The 22,083-nt window shown below is 43.3% G+C and overlaps 1 protein-coding gene and 1 non-coding gene across 4 annotated transcripts in view; both read left to right on the forward strand.

The window, feature by feature from the left end:
• Window positions 1–22,083, forward strand: part of GNG12 (G protein subunit gamma 12) — a 125,818-nt gene that overhangs the window by 49,778 nt on the left and 53,957 nt on the right. For 2 of the 3 annotated variants that reach the window (XM_032155643.2, XM_032155644.2), the window contains one exon: window positions 5,120–5,169. The gene's annotated coding sequence lies outside the window, so the exon portion shown is untranslated. Of the gene's footprint in view, window positions 1–4,096; window positions 4,167–5,119; window positions 5,170–22,083 lie in introns of those variants that run through there. The other variant, XM_058439680.1, reaches the window with a different exon arrangement.
• Window positions 10,195–10,255, forward strand: LOC116470024 (U7 small nuclear RNA). Its single transcript, XR_004248461.1, has one exon. It is a non-coding gene; the product is annotated as a U7 small nuclear RNA (small nuclear RNA).

Here is a 22,083-nt window from a genome sequence, read left to right on the forward strand (position 1 = left end):
ACTGTCTTTGGCGTTATCAGAATACTTTTCCCCCAACTTATCTGCAAGTTAGTTGAGTACATATACCACCAGTTCCTCAATTAAAAACAAAACTTTGTCTTCAGAAGCTCTCTGTGGATTAGGACAGTAACCAGGTGAAAAGAGTTTCTCCTGATGAACAGCTTAGACCAGCTCTTCCAGCCAGGAGCCAGTCCCAAGGTGGAGATAATGGGGTGGTACCATTTGATTAAAGTAGGCCAGTTCAACCTTTTGGGGTGTGCCATTCTCTGGGACAGAAGCCCTTGTCCAATGGGGCAAAATGCCAGCGTTTTAACCCACTGTTTTTAACCTTTGGAGCTCAAGAACGAATTTATAATTCTTTGACACAAATAGTATTACTTTAGAAAGTTGGTAGCCCTCCAAACAGCTAATAAAGACAAATGTGTAGGATAGACTTACAGCATAGGATATATTTCCCTCAACTGTGCCCCACCTTTGTGTAGCATTTACCTTTTATCCTTACAGTAGGGTCCTCTATGTGTGTCAAAAGCCCTTTTACATCTGTTTTGCCTTTTGAGATAACATATCAGAATTTGCAAGTGAAACCATATAGTACCTGTGCTGTTCAATAGGGTAGCTGCCTCAGTGGCTGCTTGGCCACTTGAAATGTGGCTCATACAACTGGGGAAGTGAGTTTTTAATTGTATTTAAATTTGAAGACCCACATGTACCTATTATTGGGCAGCATGGTTCTAGACTTCTTAATGCTTTCTTGACATCCCCCCTTGGATGTCTCAGCGTTAACCAGATCACATCAGAATTCTTGATTTTTTTCTTCCGTCAATCTGTTTTCTCCCTGAGTAAATGAAACCATCATTGACCAAGTTGCTTGACCCCCTGTATCCACTTCATCAGCAAGTCTTAATTGTTTTGCCTGCAGAACCTATACTGAAATCATCTACTTCTCTCCATCTGAGGTACCATCTCACCTGAACAATCAAATGACCTCATACTTGGTCACCATTTGTTCGCTATTGCCTCTTCAGTACTCCTCCCTACAGCTGCTGAAGAGACCTTGTTAAACTCTTCATTAGGTCACTTCACTCCTTGCATGTATGAAAAAAATGGTAGAACTTATTGTTTAAAATCTTATTTACTTATTTGTGTACGTGTTTGTTTGCTGTCCCCCATTACAATGTAAAGGCCTCAAGTCAAGAATGTAATATACTTATTCACCACTGCATCTCCAGCACCTACAGCCATCCCTGGCACGTGATTTACATTCAGTATACCTCTCAATAATAACTAAATTAGTGTCATTATTTCTTCATCATGTGAGGAGATGATATGGCAAGAGTCAGAATACAGATTTATGGTTTGGTTGTTAATAACAAGTGATGCTGGCATCCATCCATGTACATGGGAAGGTGGTGGATTCTTTTCCATTCTAGATGCAGTATAAAGTGTGGATGTTATGGCTGACTGCATTTATCTGCGAGCGGGTAGGCTGGGCCACAGTCCTGGTGCAATCTCTGACCAGGCTATAGAGAGCTCCTTCTCTTCCTAGAGATCTGTGTATGTTCTAGATCTTAAGACTTTCTGCCTTTCTCACTGTTAGAGGAAAGTATTCTTCTACAAGTTCAAATTCCATAGCCATCTGAGGGGAGTTTAGATAGTAATGGAAAGAAATATATCCTGGAACTCCAGGGTAGGAATATCCAAGCCACGTCCAGGCAGCCAAAGGAGATTTTTCAGCGTGTGTCTTTTCTGGCAGTCCTTGATAATGGCCAGCCAAGACATTGGGTATGCTGTTGCTTACGCATGTTATTACTTAGTTCTACATGCAAAGCCAAGTAAAACCGATGAACCTGGAGGTGTGAGCAAGTCTGCCAAGCTCCGAGTTGCTTCTCCTCCCTCTGGTATTGAACAGGCCTAGGAAGTGACCATCTCCTTGGAACTGGCTGGATTTAAAAGATGAAGTCAAAACTTGCTTTGTTCAAGTGTGTATTTGAAGATTCTTTATCCTGGTGCGTTTTTATCAGGCCTGGGTTGATAGCCTTGGCTCCTATCCTTTCAGTGCTGTTCCAGTGTTTTCCTGTGTGTGTCTTTATTGAGTATCTACCATATACCAAGCACCTTACTAGGTCCTGGAGAGACAAAAATGAGCTAGACATATTATTAACCTTCAGGGATTCTGCAGACGTGGGGAGAGAAACCAATAAATGGAAATCTAAAATACAGGAGACACCAGAGTAAAGTGAGTACAAGGGCAATGAGAGCAGAGGGAAGTGGACGCTGGTTGGAGCAGGCATGGAGTGTGAGATCTAGAACCAAGTTGTCCGGGTTTACAATTTGGCTCTGCCACTTACAAGCCATGTAACCTTAGGCTACTGGCTTAACCTCTGTGCCTCAATTTGCTGTCCTGCTGAATGGAATAATGAAAGAACCTTCCTCACAGGATTACTAAGGGGATTAAAGGAGCATGTAAAGCACTTGAACAGTGCCTAGCACATACAAAACCAGCTTTTAAGATTACCAGTAGTACAGTCATGTGCGTATAATGAAATTTCAGTCAACTATATGCTGCATCTGTGGCAGTGGTCCCTTAACACTATAATACCGTTGGTACTGACTGAATGTTTTTTAAACAAAACAACCTATTTTAAAGATGATAATACCATGTTTGTACTATACCTTTTCTATGTTTAGATACACAAATACTTACCATTGTGTTGTAGTTGCCTACAGTATTCACAACAGTCACGTGCTGTCCAGGTTTATAGCCTAGACACAATAGGCTCTACCATGCAGCCTAGGTGTGTGGTAGGCTGTGTCCTCTAGGTTTGTGTAAGTACACCCTGCGGTATTCACACGATGAAATCCCCTAACAATTCACATCTCAGAACGCATCCCCTCCTTCAGGGACACATAAACATAGTAGTGTGTAATTGCCATTTGAATTGAATGAATTCTGCCTTATTGCTGCTGCTGCAGAGAAGTGGTTGCTGAGCCAGTCGAGGGTGTTCGCACAGGCGTCCCAGAGGTGGGGACTTTTGAACTGAGATGTGAAGACCCACGGATACTGTAGGGAAAGGACATGTTGGGCAGAAAGAACAGAATCCACAAAGGCATAGAGGAGTGAAGGGGGGAGGGTGTGCATTTTGGGACCTGCCAGTGAGGCGCCTGAGGGAGAGCCCAGGCATGAGGCCACAGGGGCTGTTTAGAGTAGTCTGAGGAGCTTGGCCTTGATCCTAAAACCTAAATCCTTCAGCAGGTTCAGGGCTCTCCATGGGAGACTGGGTGGCAGCACTTGGAGTGGCCTCAGCCCTACAGTGTCACTGACCAGCCTCCGTCTCTGTGATTTGGCAGAAAGCTCGCATGCGGGGGTCTGATTTTGCTCACTGAGTGTGATTCTTTGGGGGCCTGTGGATTAATAAAGTGAAAAGGATGTGTTTTCTTGATTCTTTCCAACTCCCTACCCCTGCTGACACAGATATAGGGATATCTATCTAAAAGACCCATTTGAGAAATCTTTCAGCATCTGATGAAAGCATTAGGCCCTTCCCTCAGAAAAATCACCAAAAGAAGATTTTCCATGGACCTCACATTAACCTCCCCAACCACCACCACCTTGGTCATCCAGACAAACCTCCAGACCCGGTGCAGCCTTTTCGACCCCACCTGCTGTGGTTTTTGTGCTCGGATCCTAAATTTTTTAAATTTAATTTGCTGGTGCATCCAGTAACTGTTCCATCTGCCATCACTGCTATTGTCTAGCCGTGTTATCATGAGAGCAGACTTGGATCATTTGATGGTTATAATTAAAACGGAAAGTAATTATCTTATTTTGAGCTGTTCAAATTTAATTGAGAGGGTAGTGGGTAAAAGCATGGACTCTGGAGGCAAACAACTTAGATTTGAATCCCATCCCTGCCACCGTCTCACAGTCTTGTGTAAATAAGGTAACCCCTCTGTGCCTCAGTTGCCTCATTACAAAGTGAGAATAATATATTTACCTCATAAAGTTATTGTGACGTTTAATTGAGGTAAGATAGGGGCATGCCAAGAACGGTCCCTGGCACATAGTAAGTGCTATATATAAGTATTTGCTGTCATTATGTCTGATTTCTGTTAAAATGGCATCATGAAATGGGAGTAATGATAGATGACCGAGAGAAGGAAAATAGGTGAATAAGATCTTCATATGCGTCGGACTTCTTGAAGCCTTACCAATACCTGAAGGCCAAGAATAGGCTCCCTAGACCTGTGCTGTCTAGTATGGTAGCCAGTGGCCATGTGTGGCCATGGACTACTTGAAATGTGGCTAGCTCAGGTTGAGATGTACTGAATCTTGAAGATTTAGTCTAAAAAAACCAAAATATCTTGTTAAGGATTTCTGTATTATGTGTTAACAATAATATTCTAGATGAATTAGGTTAAATTAAATATTAAAATTAATTTCTTTTTTGCTTTTTAAATGTGGCTACTAGAACATTTAATATTATGATTAAATGTATTTTATTATAATTATAGTTATAATTAATACATAATGTGATACATAATTATATATTGTTAATCTAATTATTAAATATATTTAATATTATGTTTTAATAGCATGTGGCTTGGGTTATATTTCTATTGAACAACACTGCCTTAGGCTCATTGTTATCAATTAAGACAAAAATCTGTGTTTATGTATATGATCAGAAAGCCACCATTAGAAAGTCTCGAACACTCCTCCTCTGCCCTGCAAGTTATGTCGGACCACCGGTGTTTTAGGTGGTGTCTTAGAGGGGGCCGTGGCTGGGTCCTGGCATAAAGAGATTGAGACCAAGGCAAGGGCAACGGCTAGAGAGGCTTCCCCTGACTTGGAGAGGTTTGGAAAAAACACTACCATTTAGAGTTACACTGGCGTCAGACTTTGAGCACTCCCCGAAGTAGATGAGAGCGTGCCCTCTCTATTCAGGAAGTTAAACTGTGTTGGCAAAAATGTTCCCTCTTCCATCAGGAGCCAGAAAAAGCTTTTTTCATCTTTAACTACATGGATAAATGCTCAACGTTATGGCAGTCACTTGGGATCTAAAGCACACCCTTTCCAAATGTGATTTACTTATGGAATGTTTATTTAATTCTATTTCAGATTCATTCCACTTAAAACCTGAAAACATCGGACCACACAAAGTCTTACTGGTAAGTTCTTCATTTCTTAAACAAAGTGACTCTTTGACTTTATTTTTGAGATGATACTCACACTTCTAAGTTAGATGCTTCCCTACCAGTGCTATGATGAGATGTCTATTTATTTGTACTTTTCTCTAATCTCTGTGATTTATGATGTTTCCATGCCTTAAAAAAACAGAGCAACCCATGTTTCTTTGTAAGACCATGGGCAGGATAAAGATCCATGATTACATGCCAAATACTATTAAAATAAAAACTTTTTTGGGTAATGAAACTATTTCCAGGCCCCTGTTGATGGGAGTATCCAAAACAACGGAGTATTATTTCAGCCAGGGAATTCAGACAGTTCCTTGTAGTGTGTTGTAATGAAAGTTGGCTCACAGCTACAACATAAAACATACTGGGGCTCTACTCTTTATTATTGCTCTATTTTTTATCTCTCCTCTCATCTCACCTAAATGTGATTGTTGTTCAATCTATTCAGTTCTTCCATGGTAGAAAACTTCCTTAAGAGCTGGGAAAATAATGTACTTTTTAAAAGTGAGAAAGCTTCTGGGGCTTCATATAGCATCACTCCCTAATATTATGGCTATACAGTTATTTGCAGTGTGTATCAGTTATCTTATGCTGTGTAACAAACCAACCCAAAATTTACTGCCAGCATTTTGAGTCAAAATGTACTTTCAGCATTTTGAGTCAAAATTTACAGCTCAAAATAACAATCCTTTATTTATCTCGCCATTCTGTGGGTTGGTGATTTGGGCTAGGCTCAGCTACGTAGTCCTTCTCCTTTCACCTGGGACTATTCGTGTGTCTACAGGTGGCTGCAGGTCCATGTCAGCTAGGCTTTGTTTCTGGGGGTCACTGGCTGTCAGGTGGAGTGATAATGATGACTAAGCCATGTATCTCATCATCCTGCAAGTTACCCCAAGTTTGTTCACATGGTGATTGGGCAGGGTTCCAGGAGAGAGCAGAAGCGTCTTGACACTGAGACTCAGAATTCACACCACGTTGCTTCCAGTACATTCTGATGGTTAAAGCAAGCTATATGGTTAGCCTGGATTCAAGAAATACATGACAGAGGAGCTGCAGGGTCCCATTTCAAGGAGCATGGATACAGGGAGGGGAAGAAATGTAGCCATTTTTGGCAATCTACCATAGTGTTTATGGGGCACATGGAAACAGCTGTGGTGAATGAGAAGAGCATGGAGTGTGAGAGGACTTAGATTCCCGTCTCATAGTCCCATCCCTTCGCCCCATTCTGACTGCCAGCACTGTCAAATCTTAGTCTCACTTCTAGCCGTCTGGCATCTCAGTCAGTTCAACAAGTTCCTAGGCGGTCTTGCCAATACCAGGTTTTCTGCCCTCCAGCCCTCCCTTCAGTCTACACCGCACCACCCCACTAGTCATTCTTCAGTTTATCGTTCAGGACGTTACTCCTCAGAAACCACCTCCCTCCCTACCTGCCACCCCCACACCAGCCGAGGCTCCTCTCTGGCTTCTTCGCTCATTTTCTGGCCCCACTTTCTCTTGTTCAAGTCCTGCTGTTCCCTTTATTCTTGCCAGACAATCTATTCAGTATCTCTCTTGAGGATATTTCATTCCACGTACCCCTTCTCTACCTGGAAATGCTTCCCATTTTGCAAGACCTACTGGAATTTTCCCTTCTCCATGACAGGGCCTTCCTTTCTATTCCTGCCATCTGTCATCTCGCCTGCTCTGACTTCCTTCAACGCCAAACAGTGCCTTCTTTGGCTCACTCTTTTTCACTTGTTTAGTCTTACCTCCTAGCTCCTATCACTTCCCAGCTTCCTACTCACTTAGCTCTTTGACAGCTAAAGGCGACATATGCCTGCCTTGCAGTACTTAGCACAGGGCTGAGGGTACAGCAGGTACTTAATCAACCAAGAAGAAGCATGGGCATTGGACTTGTCCATCCACCAGCAGCTCATCAGAATCACACAAGGCACCTGTTGAAATACAAACTCATACAGTCCCTTCCACTGGGCCATCTGTATTCATTAGGTCTGGGGTAGACCCCAGGAACCTTAAAGCACCCAGATGATTCTTTACTTTTTTGCTTTTACAATATCTTCATGACATTCAAAATTCTGATGATTCTGATGTGATTGCGCTGTAGTTGGCAACCACTTGTTGTGGGAAGAACAAGAAATTTATACAATACCTGAGTTTGAGCCTGGCTGTGGAACCTTACTAACTCAATCTCCCTGAGCCTCAGTTTGCCCATCTATAAAATGGGAAGAATGTTTAACTAGACGATTGCTAGGAAGATCAAAAAAGGATAATGTATGTAAAAATACATTATAAATCATAAATATGATTAAAATGGATTAATTGATTGTGGATCTCCAGTCTGCCAGTGTTCTGAAAAGGGCAGTAGCCTGCGTGGTAGAGGTGAAAGGAATAGACAGTGAGTGATCAAGTGGTAGTGGTGGGATTAACAATCACAGCAACAGTAGTAATAATGAGTAGCTACTGTGTATGTATGTATGCACGTATGTAAACTTTCCACAATCATAGTTGCCATTTACCTAATGCCAGGCTCTGTGCTAAGTGCTTTACATGCATTCTCTGAACTCTATATTTATACACATGATTATAATTCTGTGAACCTCAGATCCACCTGCTGGAACCAGCTCCTTCCAGCTGCCTCTCCTGGAACACTGGATACAAATTCTGAGTTTTTCCTCTCCCCTATGTCTGCTGTGTGGCACTGTGTGCCAGGTACTGTGCTGCCTTACACAGAATTACTTGAGATTTACAAGAAAAAATCTCCTTTTCAATTGCTTTTGTACTACTTTTGTAGTATATTCCACCATTAGTGAATTACTTCTATGGGTTTCTTTTCCTCTTCAAAATGCCTGGTTAAAATGTACCTGTCCTTGAAAGAGAAAAGACGCTATGCTGTTATCAACTGTTGACAACATACAGTCAAGCCCAAGGTTCTAGAGAGAGGAGGAAGGCATTTTGATTTGGTGGGAGGAGTTGAGGGAGGAAGAGCAACCAGTAGTACTAAAGAGAGAGTAGGTGTGGATGCTCAGGAATGGCCCGGGGCACTGGCTGCCCATGGGAGGTGGAGCGTAGGGAAGGTGAGCAGGAACACAGGATCCAGGGTGGGGAGAAGGAGATATTTGCTGACTTGACGGGTTGGCCCAGGGCTATTCCTGGTTCAAGGCCATACCCTGTGGCTGCCACTGCATGGCAGCATTTGTAAAACTTTCCTCCAATCACCATCTGGTTTGTTTCCTCTTATGTTGATTACTGTTGATCTGATATGTGTACCTGTCTTCAAAGATTTTTGAGATGGCCTTGAAACATAGGTGTAATATAATGCGATTAAGAAAAATAAGTAAGGTAGGAAATCTGTGGAGAAGGGAAAGTGGGGTGAAGTCAGAGATAAAATAAGGCCCCAGTTCATGGGAGAGAGGCTATTCATTTGCTGGCAGTTCCCACAGACTCACCTCTGAGCTTCTGAGCAGTCAGTACCAGAAGGAAAGCATGCTCCGTTAACGACTCACGGTGGCTGGAAGATAAAAGCACGCCAGTTACTCAGGAGAAGCAAGGTTGATCATGATTCACGGCTCAGAGAAATGTCCTCAGAGTACTCGTAAAGAGAATGCCGCACAGAGTGGCCAACACCATCCCTGTAGGTAAAACAATGAGGACGGCCTCGGTGCAGGTGAATGATGTGACAGCTGAGTGCAGTCCAAGAGAACCCTTCTAGGTTCAGGTGTGCATTTCTCTGTCGGTCTTGCTTAGTCCAAGGATGAAATGTAATTGTTTCAGCTGAAATAACAAATACGTATATTCTCAGCCCTCCTCCCCTCCCCACCTGATAATGGACTTCAGATTCTCACGGCCGTCTTGATGCTGAGCCTTGGCACTTTAGTTGTGGACCAGATTGGGCACATGAGTTGAAATCTGCTTACCATCCCTGTTCTAAAAGAAAAACAACTTCCTGATAGTGCTCTGTGAATGTTATTTCTCTCAACTCTCAAGTCATTCTACACTATGACTCAGTCTGTGTTGTGGCTTTTGATACACAGAATTTACACTGACCCTGCATGATCCTCTTCCCTTGCTGCATTTCTCTCTCCTTCTCTTTTGAGCCCCGTGGTTCTAGGTTCATTTCTTATACTGGAACATTCAGTGCCTTTTGGGGGCAGTTTGAGAGGCTCATGAGACTTGACTCCAAGTATTTGATGGTAGCGAACTATAAACTAGGCCACCATTGTCCATTTCTGGGTCCCTCCTCTTCTAATGAGTAACCTTAATATTTATTACAAGAGGAAGTATCCGATAGTATAGGGAAGGTGAGCAGGAGTGCAGGATCAAGGGTGGGGAGAATGGCAGCACTGGTAAGATGAACCATTGGTGCAGAGAATGATAGGGAATAATGGTAAGCCTAGACTTTTTTGCAAGAATGTCATAGGAAGAAAAAGTTTTAATTCATTCAGGATCACTGTCAGAGAGGAGCCCAGAATTCCACAAGGACTACCCATGAAGGGGAATTTCCTTTGGGACTTTGTTTTGCTTTGGATCAAGTTTATTAGGAGTATTTTGGTTGCAAGCAACAGAAATATAATTTAAACTAGTCTCTTGACTTATATGATTAGGACGGCCGTGCTAGTAAGGGCTTCAGGCACAGCTGTATTCAGGAGTTCCAAAGATATCATCAGGCCATTATCTTTCACTCTGTCTTGACTTTGCTTAGCGCTCTCAGCGTCATTCTCAGACATGCTGCCCCTCACCACGGTGGCAGAGGTAGCTATCAGTACTGGGTTTCTGTCATTCTCACAGCTATGGGTGCCTCTTGCCATACTTCTAGCAGTAGTACCAAGGAAGGAGCTTGACCAACCCAGATTGGATCACCTGCCTGAATCAGCATGGCCAGAAATAGGCAGTAGACAATAAGCAGCATCACTTTGGCTAAGGCCTGTTCATGTATCCCATGAGAGAGGGTAAAGCCCACCAGAATTACACAGAATGGGTCCCCCATGGAAAAAGGAGGGGTAGTGTTACAGCTCTTTTAGAATTTGTCTAGCAGGTTTCCTGTTTTCACTGGAAGACTCCCCACATTATGTAATAAATTTTAAAAATTAAAAAATAATAAAAAGGAGGGGTGTTGCTACCAGAAGGAAGGAAGGAAAGAATGAGAATGCCAAGCAGATGAATTTTCTAGGTACCAGAGTCCACTAGTTTAGACATTCTTCATTTGGAGTCTATTGAACTTGAAAGGTTGGAAATTAGATTCTGCACAGTTACATTGACTACCTACTTCAGGTTTGGTGTCATGATCCAGGCCACCAATAAGGAACATGTGGAGAGGACAAGGATGGGTAGCACCACTTTGGGATCTGGTGGGCAGCTCTTGGCCTGAGGGCCTCATGTTGAATCCCCAGGATCTGCAGGAATAGTTCTTAATCTGGAGACTATGAACAGACTTCAACAGATCTGTGAACCTTCTGTCATGATTTGCAAAATTGTACATATGCACTTTTTTTATTGGAGAAAGGATTATGTTTTCCATCATTGTGTCACAGGACTCCATGCCTGCCCCCTTCCCTGGGCCCCCCTTGCTTAAAAACCATTGCTTCAGACTTACTGTAATTGTTTTAGACTTGGCTAGCTTAATCTTCCACATTCCTTTCTTGTCTTGGCTCAATTAGTAAAGTGTAGTGTCCATGATAAACATAGCTCCTTATGGAACAGAGACAGTGACATCAGTGGCTGAGCATGTTGCATTAAATTATATGTTGAGGTTTTTAGGCACGTATGTAAACTTTCCACAATCATAGTTGCCATTTACCTAATGCCAGGCTCTGTGCTAAGTGCTTTACATGCATTCTCTGAACTCTATATTTATACACATGATTATAATTCTGTGAACCTCAGATCCACCTGCTGGAACCAGCTCCTTCCAGCTGCCTCTCCTGGAACACTGGATACAAATTCTGAGTTTTTCCTCTCCCCTATGTCTGCTGTGGTGGGTCCACCTCTCTCCACCTTCCCGCCCACAGATGATAGCATCATAAAATCAGAGTGTTGTACAGGACCCATGAGATCATGCTTGTCAGTGGCTTTCAGACTCTGCTGTTTGGTCTTCTAGCTCAGGGACTCCCGAGGAGGAAGGATGGGTAGGACCCAAGTGCCTTTCCTGCTTCAATCACAGATGTTTTGCTGAAAACCACTCATCCGGGACAGTACAAGAGCTCACAGATAGATGTCAGGCTTGAGGTTGAATACAGGTTCCTACTACTTTACTTATTTACTGGCGTGACCCTGGGCAAGTTGCCTAACTTCTCTGAGCCACAGTTTTCTTATCTGTCAAATATCCGCTCAAGGAGTTGTTAGAGGGACTGAATGAGGTGGTGTCTGTGAAGTCCATGGCCCAGTGCCTGGCACTTAGTCAGGACTTAGCCAAGGTTAACTGTGACTAGTATATATACAATGTGACTCACGAGTCATAGTTAAGACTCAGCTTCATTCTTGTCTCCCACTGTTCATTTAAAGTTTATTCAGGGAGGTGTGTTGTACCCTATTTCCTGATAATAACTTGATCAGGCCCATGACTTTTCTGGTTACTTTTCTGGTAATGAGAAGTTCTAAGGCCACTTGAAGTCAGCTTGCCTCTCTCTCTCTCTGTCTCTCACTCACTGTCTCTCAGCACGCACACACACATGCACACAGGTTCATTTTGGAAGTTTGAAATGCCCTCTTTGGGCTATAAACAGGCAGTATTCATTCCGAGGGAGGACTTCCCTCCATCCAGCCACCAAGGGCCACTTCCCCTCCAGCGGCCTCCAGCTGCCCGCTGCTCAGGTCTCTCCAGGTTGTGGGGTCAGGGGGAGTGTGCAGCACGTCGTTACCTGCCTGCGACTGTCACACCTGGTGCTGAGTTATCTGAGCCTGGCAGACAGGGAAAGGGGACTTTTTTCTCTCCTGGCTGCCTCCACGGCCTTCTCCAGGACTCCTCTGAGAGGGGCCTTGCCCTGGGCCCCCAGGATTTGGGTGGTTCTCTCCTCCTGCCGCTGTTGCCATCCCTCAGCACCTTCTGGTTTCCAGTCGGACTCTCTTTGGGGTCCTCTCACTCTCAGGCCAAAGCTCTCTCTGGGAGAACCTGTTGCGAACAGACCCAGGCTGCCACTCGGTGTCCAGGGTTCATATTCCTTTCACCCTCCCCTCCGCCATGGGGCAAGGGGACAGTACTCACTTTCTGATGTGGCATCCACCCTGCTGGCTTAGCCAGCGTCAGCCCCCTCTCACATTTTGGTTCCTAAGGCAGATGTCACATACCAACCCGGGAACTCTAGGAGATGCATATCAAACTCAGCACATACAGCTTTTGAAACCCTTTTCTCTGGGCTGGAGAAGAAAGGCTGAACCCTCTCCACTCCACCCACCTTGGAAACCGTAGGAATCAGAGCATTACCAAACAATCTGACTCACAGAATCCTCCATTGCTTTCCACTGCCCTGACCTGTTTGTGTCCTCCTTCTGGGTCTTAGAGCCATCTTCTTAGAAATTTCCACATAATGATCAGATCCCTTGCTTTGGAAAATTTCCCATCTGTTACATCTTGAGGCGGTGGAAACTTTCACTTTAGCATCTTAACCTCAGACCCGGTGTGAGACACTTCCCTTCTTTTAACACGCTAAAAGTGGTCCTTCATCTGGTGAGGAGCTTCCTACCTCCATCTCCTCTCCCATATCATCCCATTCAGATTTTCAGCTAAGTTGGAGTGTTGGAAAGATGCTGCTCCCTCCAAGCCAAACCTAGCTTCCCTAATGGGATCTCAGGAGAGGGAGAGAGAGAGAGTGAGTGTGAGTGTGAGTGCGTGCCTTGTCTGGGAGAATCGGACATTGGAAAAGTGGGAAATGTTTGGAAAAATTGGAATTCTTGCCTGGGCCTCAGAGATTCCAAAGCGAAGCTTAGACACCCTGTTCTCTAAGCCCACAGGGAAACTTTTGACCTGTGTATCTGGGTGGGTTTCCTCTACCTGCATACCAGCGTGCACCTGTATAACTCCAGCAGAAAGCTAGTATTTGGAAACTGTGCTCATGCCATTTCTCATGCTCGTGACCCTAACACAGTTTCTCTTGATCTGAGAACGTATTTGCTGTGCTTCGTGGAAGCATTTTGATCAGGGCTCCATGCGGAGTTCATGAACTCTGCAAATTCAAGCCTTGCAGAATGTATCCTACCTCCCTCCAAAGACCCACCCTCACTTATGTAGGTTTTCTTTCATGCTCGTGTGACATTTGGAGTCAGCATATTTTTCTGCCTTCTCTGGCGCCAGCACTGTGAACTCAGCCTCTCTGCCAACGTGCCCTCCTTCTTCATGTGCGGTTGGACCACTGTGATGTTGGGTCCTGTAACAATTAGGTCACTCACTGAGTATAGGCCCCCAACCCGTGGTGAAGCCAGCGTCTCAAATGAGCAAGTGACACATGCTGGGAAGATGCTGGGGTCAGCTAAAGTTGGAGTCTCTCTGGGTGCAGTGGCCTAAGAATGTATTAAATGCGTTTTGGGTAGTTCTATCATGTACTAGTCTCTTGGCAAGACTGAACGTTCTATATCCAGATGTGGACCTGATTTATGTCCTCATTTTTACTGGCTGCTTACAAAGATGGCAAGATACAGCTCCCTCCTTTCCTCCCCCAGACCCATCATGTGAGGTGATATTAGAGACAGAACTCAGATGGCAGAACTCAGCTCCCCTGGGACTGCTCACCTATCTTCTCTTGGCCTGAAAGCATGTAGTGATCTCCACTGGCCGTTCAAAGATCTCGATATATATTTGAAATAACGAACAGGCTCTTAGCTAAAGCATACTTTTTATTTGTGTACATTTTATAGTAGGGAAGTGGCTCAGTGTGGGCACATAGACTAGAGTTCGAACTTTCCTTAGCTATTGAGACACTTTGAACATAGTGGTTACAGTTAAGCTTTCTGAGTCCCAGTTTCCTCATCTGTTAAATGGGCATCATATCATTTGCCTCACAGATAGCTATATTAAAGGGAACAGTGCACGTAGTGAACTTAGCCAGTGGCCCATCACATAATACATGTTCAATAAATGGTAGCTATTACGTTGTTTGCATTTAACTATTAGGATGATTTCTAAAAACTTTTAAAGCCTTGGAAAAAAGTAGCCCCGTTCCTCAGCCTGTTTTTTTTTTTTTAATCAAATAGGAATTTGGGAAAAAAATCTAAATATGTGCAATAATCTGCTTTTAAAAAATAACTATCTTGTGAAACTCACTAGTTCTTTATAGTTTCGAAAGTGATTTTTGGCTGCAGAGGCAGCATGGCACAGGAACTAAGAATAAGGCTCAACCTGCCCAGCCTCAAATCTATACGAAATACCTTTGTAACCTTGGACAAGTCGCTTACCTCTTAAAGCCTCAATTTCCACATCAATAAAATAGGGATAATACTGCATAGGGTTATTGAGGTGATGAAGTGAAATAGTCTATATGAAATGTATAGACTACATGTGGTTCACAGGATGCAAATAATGGTGGCTATTATTTTCCCAGCACACTCCATTTTACAAATAAGAATTTGCAGAAGACCAAGCACAGTGGCATGTGCCTGTAGTCCCAGCTCTTCGGTAGGCTGAAGCCAAGGATTCCCTTGAGCCCAGGAGTTTGAGTCCAGCCTCCGCAGTGTAGCAAGAGCCCATCTCCAAAAAAAGTTTTTAAATCAGATTTGCAGAACACTGTTTTTTGTGATAAATGGCTTTTATGAAGACACTTCTATATGTAAGAAGTTGTTCTGTTTTGTTCAAAAAGAAGAAAATTTATATCTGGTTTGTATAAATTCCAAACTGTAGCACATGTGAAAACAAGCTACATTAACTAAACTTAACTTTCCATTTTTTTCGGCCTTGCCTCATTTTATTGTTAAGATTTAGGTAAGTGATATTGCCATCAGATAAGGAGAAAATTGTGTATTATTTTTATAAGGACTGAAAATATGCAAACAAACTATGTTTAGATAAATGCTCCCAATTCAGGTCACTTTATTTTGCTCTCTTTCAGTAAAGACTAGTATAGTTGGCACCTTTGTGCAGCCCAAGGAGGTCTGGAAAGGGGGTTGCATAACCTTCCTATGGGTGGAAAAGGAGGAGGAGGCAGAGTCTGAACTAGTGAGATGACCCAAACTGGTGACTGAGGCTTGGTCAGGTAGGTGTGGAGAGCTGACCCGTGGCAGAGGAGTCTGTTCGCTTTCACAGGGCAGCGTAAGTGTTTCTTTCAATAGCTCCGCCTCGGCATCTGTCTCCAGGCAATGGACAGTCCTAAGCGGGAGGAGCTCGGGCCCTGTTGTGCTGAACCTGTACCAGCCTCATTAGAGATGGCACCATGTTCAAGAGGCCAAGAAGAGACCCACAGCCAGCACACTTGACATGGGGTTTTACTGCAGGGGAGAGTCCGGTGGCGGCAGGCTGGACAAGATAACTGCATGGCCCAGCAGTTAAACAGCCCTAAGTTTCAGGATCTTTCACTGGCAACATCCCGTTTCAGTGCCCTGTAGCTAACGTGGTATTCCTAATTTTGTATGATTTTTCTAAAGAGGACCCCCAAAATTGTATAAGGCTTAGAACCCACAAAAACTGGATCTATCCATGGGCCAGGGACACACACTCCGAGCCTTCTGCCTTGTTGTATGGTTGCCAGGGTGCTGAAACTCACATTTGATTCTCCCTTGGGAATAGGCATTGCCTGTGTATGCCCCTTCTGTAGCTAGACCTGCATTCCCTAAGAGGACACCTAACCCTTTCCGTGAGGGGGAAGCGAGGCCCAGCAAGGAACTGCTGTCCAGGCAGCTTCCTGACCACCAGATGCCATCCTCGGGGTAGAAAGGGCCCCGTTTGTGCAGGAAGGGAGGGCAGGCACTCAGACCTCCAGCGGCTTTTGTGGTTTCTCAGAGGGAGCCCCTACAGAGGAGACCGGGTGGGAGGGAGCCCGGTGTGAGGCTTCGCCTGGCTTCAGAATTTCCCCAGTGGAAAATTCTCCTGGAAAAAAACAAAACAAAACAAAACAAAAAAACACCAGCGTGTATTCTTGAAAGTGTATCATCTTTGGCAAAACCATAGCTGTGATCTCGAGTTTGAGGAGAATGAGCTGGCCAGCCTTCAGGGCTGTGCTGATTAAGCCCTGCTTACGCTCAGCCTTAATCACATTCCCTCCCTCTTACTGTGCCCAAGGGCTGGGCTGCTTTGCTCCTCAGCCCAAGCGAAATGCATTGAGAAGAAACAGGAGCGCGGAAAGGCCCCTTTGTATGTGAGTATCTTTCTAGCACTGTGCGAAAATCAGGGTTGGAAAAGTTTCCCCTTTCAGTGAAATGCGAGCCAACTTCGCCCCCTAGAGGAGGACCAGAGAATTGTTTAAAATGAGCCCTCAAGGGCATTTGTACTGTTCCGACTGATAATCTGGAAAGATTGTCAGCCTGTAATTAGGTGGGACTTTGAAAGGGGCTTGTCTAGGAGGGCATTGTTTAGGGTGTGTGTGTGTGTGCGCGTGTGCACGCGCGTGCACATGCTTTGTTTTGTTTGAGTTTTTGCCTTGAGATGTTATTGTAAACTTGGGGCTGAATACTCTTATAGCTATAAAGAGTAAAATGGTTTAAATGCCACCAGGCTTAAGGCTCACAGCTGTTACATTTATAGTGGGCTTTTTTTTTTTGGCCAGATTTTCACCACTACTTCTAGTTACAACAAATCATTGTTAGTCTTGAGTTTCCTCTCACTCCTTGGGGTTGTGACAGACATAAAGCCCACTAGAAAGCAGGAATTTTCAACCACGAACTGGATATGTATTAGAGATCCTAAATTACAGACTTTAGTTATCTCACCCACATTGAAATCTTTTTGATTTAGTCCTGCTCGTTTATTTGCATCATTTCATTTACACCTGCTACTAAGAACTGCCAGATTCAGTCACAGGCTAACTAGGTAGTAGTTATTTCACTACTGCTTCCTATACTTTTTGTGTATTTTTAAAAGAAAAATGCAAAACAGGCAGAAGGATAAGGATTGAAGTATAAAAACCTTTCTATGTATTATTTCATCTTCTGTTAAAATATGATCTTATTCTGACACCTTTGTTAAGCCTTTTTTAATTATTCAGCTGCTTTTAATTACCAAATCTGACCCAATTACTTAGCTTCTAATGTGTTCCCTTTATAAATAAAGCCTTTATAATAAAAATCTTCTCTACCATCTTTTGTCTCTGGGTAAATATGTTTATCATCTTCATTGTTCTAGATCTTCATCCCTCAAGTGCAGTGTACAATCATGGTGTTTATATTAGTAATAATTTTAGTGTTTTTTTTCTTTCTCTGCTCTTAGAAACGCTGAACTGTACTTCAGTATTTGATAGCATGGCTTTGTTAAGAGATCGTTACCCGTGCATCAGCTTAATTGCCTACTGAGGGCTGTTTCCCTCAGAAGGATGTGAAAAGAAAAGAGTGTGCATACATTTTATAGATTATTATAAGTCATTTTTTCAATACTTGACAGGAGCGTCTAATGACTATTGATAATATTCTTACATATTTTGTCTACTTTAATTTTTATATATTCTTATATATTTTGTGTAATTTTTCATCTCATGCAAGGAAATAATTTTTTGACAATATAATCTGTTGCTTTTTGACCCAAGTGTATGGAAACCAATTGCCTGAAATACCAAACAGGCTTTGTTTGGAGAAAGATGGATATATTTTTCCCAGGTCTAGCTCCTGGAGGATTCCTCTGTGTTCTTGCTACTTGACTCACTCTGACGAAGTCCAGAGGTGACAGTGAGGCCTGAGGAGCTGCAGTTTCTGCTAGACCAGAGTAACTCCAAAGCACGAGCAGGTTGATTGTTTTTGCGTGAACACCCATCTTCCTTGCTTGTGGCCATAGCCACCACCCCGGTTATTGAAGGAGAACACACACGCGTGCACACACAGCTGTTAGTACCTTTCTGTCTTCTTGGACATCTGTCCCCTTTCCACTGTTGAAAGTGACCATTAATCTAACGTTGAGACAGTCTCATTCATTAATGGTCCCTCAAAGTCAGGTAATTGCAATGCTGAGCAACATCAGGATGGTATCTAAGTTCCCTCTAATTTCAGAGCATTTTCAGGCTTTCATTATTATTCACAGATTACAACACGCTGAAGTTTAGACTCTGCTGACCAGGACAGACAGAGGAGAAGGGTAGCCTTCTCTAACAAAAAAAAAAAAGTGATGTGTATTTATTTCTGTGGTATCCCTACCAAAAGTGCATAACCTGCATCAAATCAGGAAGAAACATGTGCAAACCCAAATTGAAGGACATTCTACAAAATAACCAGCACTTACTCTTAAATATCAATAACGTTCAAAACCAAGACATATTCAGGAAGCATCTCAGAGTCAAGAAGACTAAAGAGACATGACAGTTGAACATGATGTATAATTTTGTATTTTCTTTTCCCGTAAAGGACATTATTGGGATAATCACCAAAATCTGAATAAGGTTGTAGATCAGATAATAGTAAGATATCAGAGTTAATTTCCTGATTTGACTAATTGGTGTGGTTATATATGAGAACTCCTTATTCTTATTCATAGGACGTATACACTGAAATATTTAGGAGTAAAACTTCATATTGATTCTCTCTCTCTCTCTTTCTCTCTCTCTCTCCTGGGAGGGTAGGGTGTTAAATATAGTAAAATGTTTACATTTGAGGAACCCAAATCTGAGTGCTTTGTGACTATTCTCTAAGTCTGAACTTATATCAAAATAAAAGTTAAAACATGATGCTTATAAAGACTTCATAATGACATAGGGAAATGCTTTCACTAGAACAGAGCAAAATATAAAGTTGTGTAGCAGAGTCTGATTTAGACGACCTTAAAAACTCAATCTGCTCAAGGTTTCTTTTGATTTTTTAAAAAAGGAAGAACAAAAAACACCCCAGAAAGTATTAGAAGGAAATATAACAGCACGTTAACTTTTACCTTCTATTCACTGTAATTATATTTTACAAAGTTTTCACTAGATTGCATGTATTTCATGAAAAATTAGGGGAAAAAAACTTTAAAAAGAGATAAACGCTAATGCTCAAAAATCTGAGTGAATCTTACTCTGTGTGTCTTTACCACCACATACCCCATTCCAGTAGAAGGGTGCCGTATATGTATGCATGCATGTAGAAGTGTATATGTGTAATAAATACATACTCTTTTAAACTTTTCTCTTGTTTTTCTTTAATGTATTTTGAGAGAAATCCCATATTGGGCAGGATTAGAAATGAGATGACCTCTTAAGCCTCTTCTAGCCTTACAGTTCCTTACCTTCCTTTCCGGCTCTTTGGGAATCAGCACCTCCTCAATCCAGAGGCTGTGCTAGCTAGGTACCGAGTACGCAAGGATGGTTAAGTCACCCCACTTCATCTTTTAGAGATGTTTCAAGTCCATGGGGTAGGCAGATAAACAAGTCAGTGATTACAGTCTTGTGCTAGGTACTGGGCAAATGTGGCAGTTCCTCCTGTGGACAGGCTTGAGTTGGGGGCGGCAGTGGTGGTGGTCAGGCAAAAGGAGAAGGTGTTCATCTTTAGACCTAGAAAGTTCAGTGAGAGCTTGCCGTTTGGAAAAGCTAGCAGAGCATTCTAGGCTAAACATTGCAGCATGTCTAGTGTGTGTTCTCACCAAGACCCACTGGAGTATCATTCTGGAGGCCCTGAACAAAGAGGCCAGAGTCTTAGAAGACTGGGAAGCTCCAGGTCCCACTGGGTCTGCTTTCCCGGGTGTGGGAGAGAGTGGTCTGATTGCAGGTGGCAGGAGTTGCTTTCTTGGGTCATGGAGCCCTGATTAAACTCAATGTCCCCATTTCCCATTTGCAGGATCACTGAGAGAGTTTTCCTGACTGCCCCTGCCTCTCTCCCTGTCTCCTCCCTCACCCGACAGAAAGCGGATGGTGTGCACGTACCCTCAGGGAGGGTAAGGGACTAAGGGTTAACGGGAATACCTCGTTGGAGAGTTTGCCGATCTCGGATATACCCTGCTGAACTGAAATGTGTTTTATTCATTTGGAATCATAAAACCAAGAGCCAAGTCGGCCTGCACTTGACCTTGCAGGCTTTGTAGATACTTCTAGGGACCCAGAATTACCCCAAAGCAATGTTGTTATTGAACAAGATGCCCCCTGTTTCCCTAGATAGTAACTCATCATTGAACCATTTGCCTGGATCCATTATCCATTCCCATCATGAGAGCCTGAGGACACCAATACATAAGGTTTAAATCCACCATTCAACAAAATCAGACAGAACAGAGATTCAGGATGCTACAGCTGAGTGAGGTTGGAAGCCTCTCTGTTTATCTTGGGAATCTTTTAAACTATTTTAGAGCATGATTTTTCTCTCAGGTATTATTTCTATTTTAAAGCTGTCTCATAGAAGCATTCAGTAACTTCCAGTTGTTCTTCATAAATATTGACCAGCACAGTGTATAGAGAGAGAACACTAGACTCTAGGTCAGGAAAACCGACCAAGGTCTAGTCCCAGCTTCATCCCAGAATCCTAGAAGTGAAGGGAAACAGCTGGAAAGAGGCCTTAGAAATCTTCCAGTATCTAGCACAACTGTATTTCAGAAACTTAGACCTAGAAAGGCATAGGAGCCCTGTTTGTTACCCACAATTTAAATGTTCTCCTGTGCATTTTCAGAGCAAGAATAATAACCGCACCCCCATTATAGGATTGTTTCAAGTCAAGGATGAAGCGAGTTGGTGTACATCAAACTCTTGAAGCTGAGTCCTTAATACATATTGGCTGGTGTTGTTATTGTGGATTCTCTGTTTATCTTCCCCTCCTATTTGACTGCAAGGATCGAGATGTGTCCTCCTTGCTTACTGTCACGTCCCCGGCATCTGGCACAGTGCCTGACTCAGGAGGTGCCCAGTCAATGTTTGTTGAATAACTGAAGAAAGTGCCTTGCTGAGGATCAAATTTAGGCCAAGTCTGAGTCAGAATACGAGCTCTAACGCTAAGGTTCAGTATTTCCACACAGTTCTACATTAGCTTTGACTTTAGGCAAGTTGCTTCATCTCTCTGTGCCTTGGTTTCTTCGCCTTGAACACGATCCATCAGGTTTTTCCTGGTCATGAGCAACGTGTTCTATAGCTGAAGGACCCACCCGTCCGTCAGCCTTTTCAGGCAGCCTATGTTTGTGCTCCACTGGCCACTAGGTGTCGTGGTTGGTCAAATATCAGGGAAGGCAAAAAACTAAAAATAAAAATAAATGGAACTGATTGCCCTACCAACATACCAAATGATGGGAGTGAGCTTACACAGTTATTGGAAGCTAGCTACCTCTGGATGAGTTGGCTGAGTTGCCTTGGAAACGCAGGGAGTTGCCCAGGATTTGCACGCGTGGACTTTGAAACAAAGCATAGGTTAGAGCCCACAGCTGCGCTCACATCAGCTAGCACCGTGGACGCACTGGAACGTCACAGGGCCTTGGTTTCAGTAATGTAATGCATGTAACATGCTCAGCACTTTACCACAGTGTAGGAAGAGCACTACAAAGTTAGTGGTTATGAGGGCCACTTCTGGTATTTGATACTATAAAGTGCTGCTTTTCTGTTCCTTGCCACGCCAGCTGCTAAAGCTTTGAAGGCCTTCTGCCTTGATCCCTGTTTTACAAAGCCAAATTTTTAAATAGCCCCTTAAACAGCAGAGTGGACAGGGTATCAGTATCAGGTTAAAAGGGCAGCCTAGAATATTTGGAGGGACACCAGAACTCCTTGGAATGTCACTGTGGAGCTTAGTCAACACAAAGCAGAGTGTTTTTTACATGACTGGGACCCAGAGTGGAGGGAAGTGAGAGTGAGCATTGTTGGAAAATGGCCTTCACTGAAATTGCTC

The sequence above is a fragment of the Hylobates moloch genome, unplaced genomic scaffold, assembly GCF_009828535.3.
Source record: "Hylobates moloch isolate HMO894 unplaced genomic scaffold, HMol_V3 SCAFFOLD_5, whole genome shotgun sequence".
NCBI classification, from domain to species: Eukaryota; Metazoa; Chordata; class Mammalia; order Primates; family Hylobatidae; genus Hylobates; species Hylobates moloch.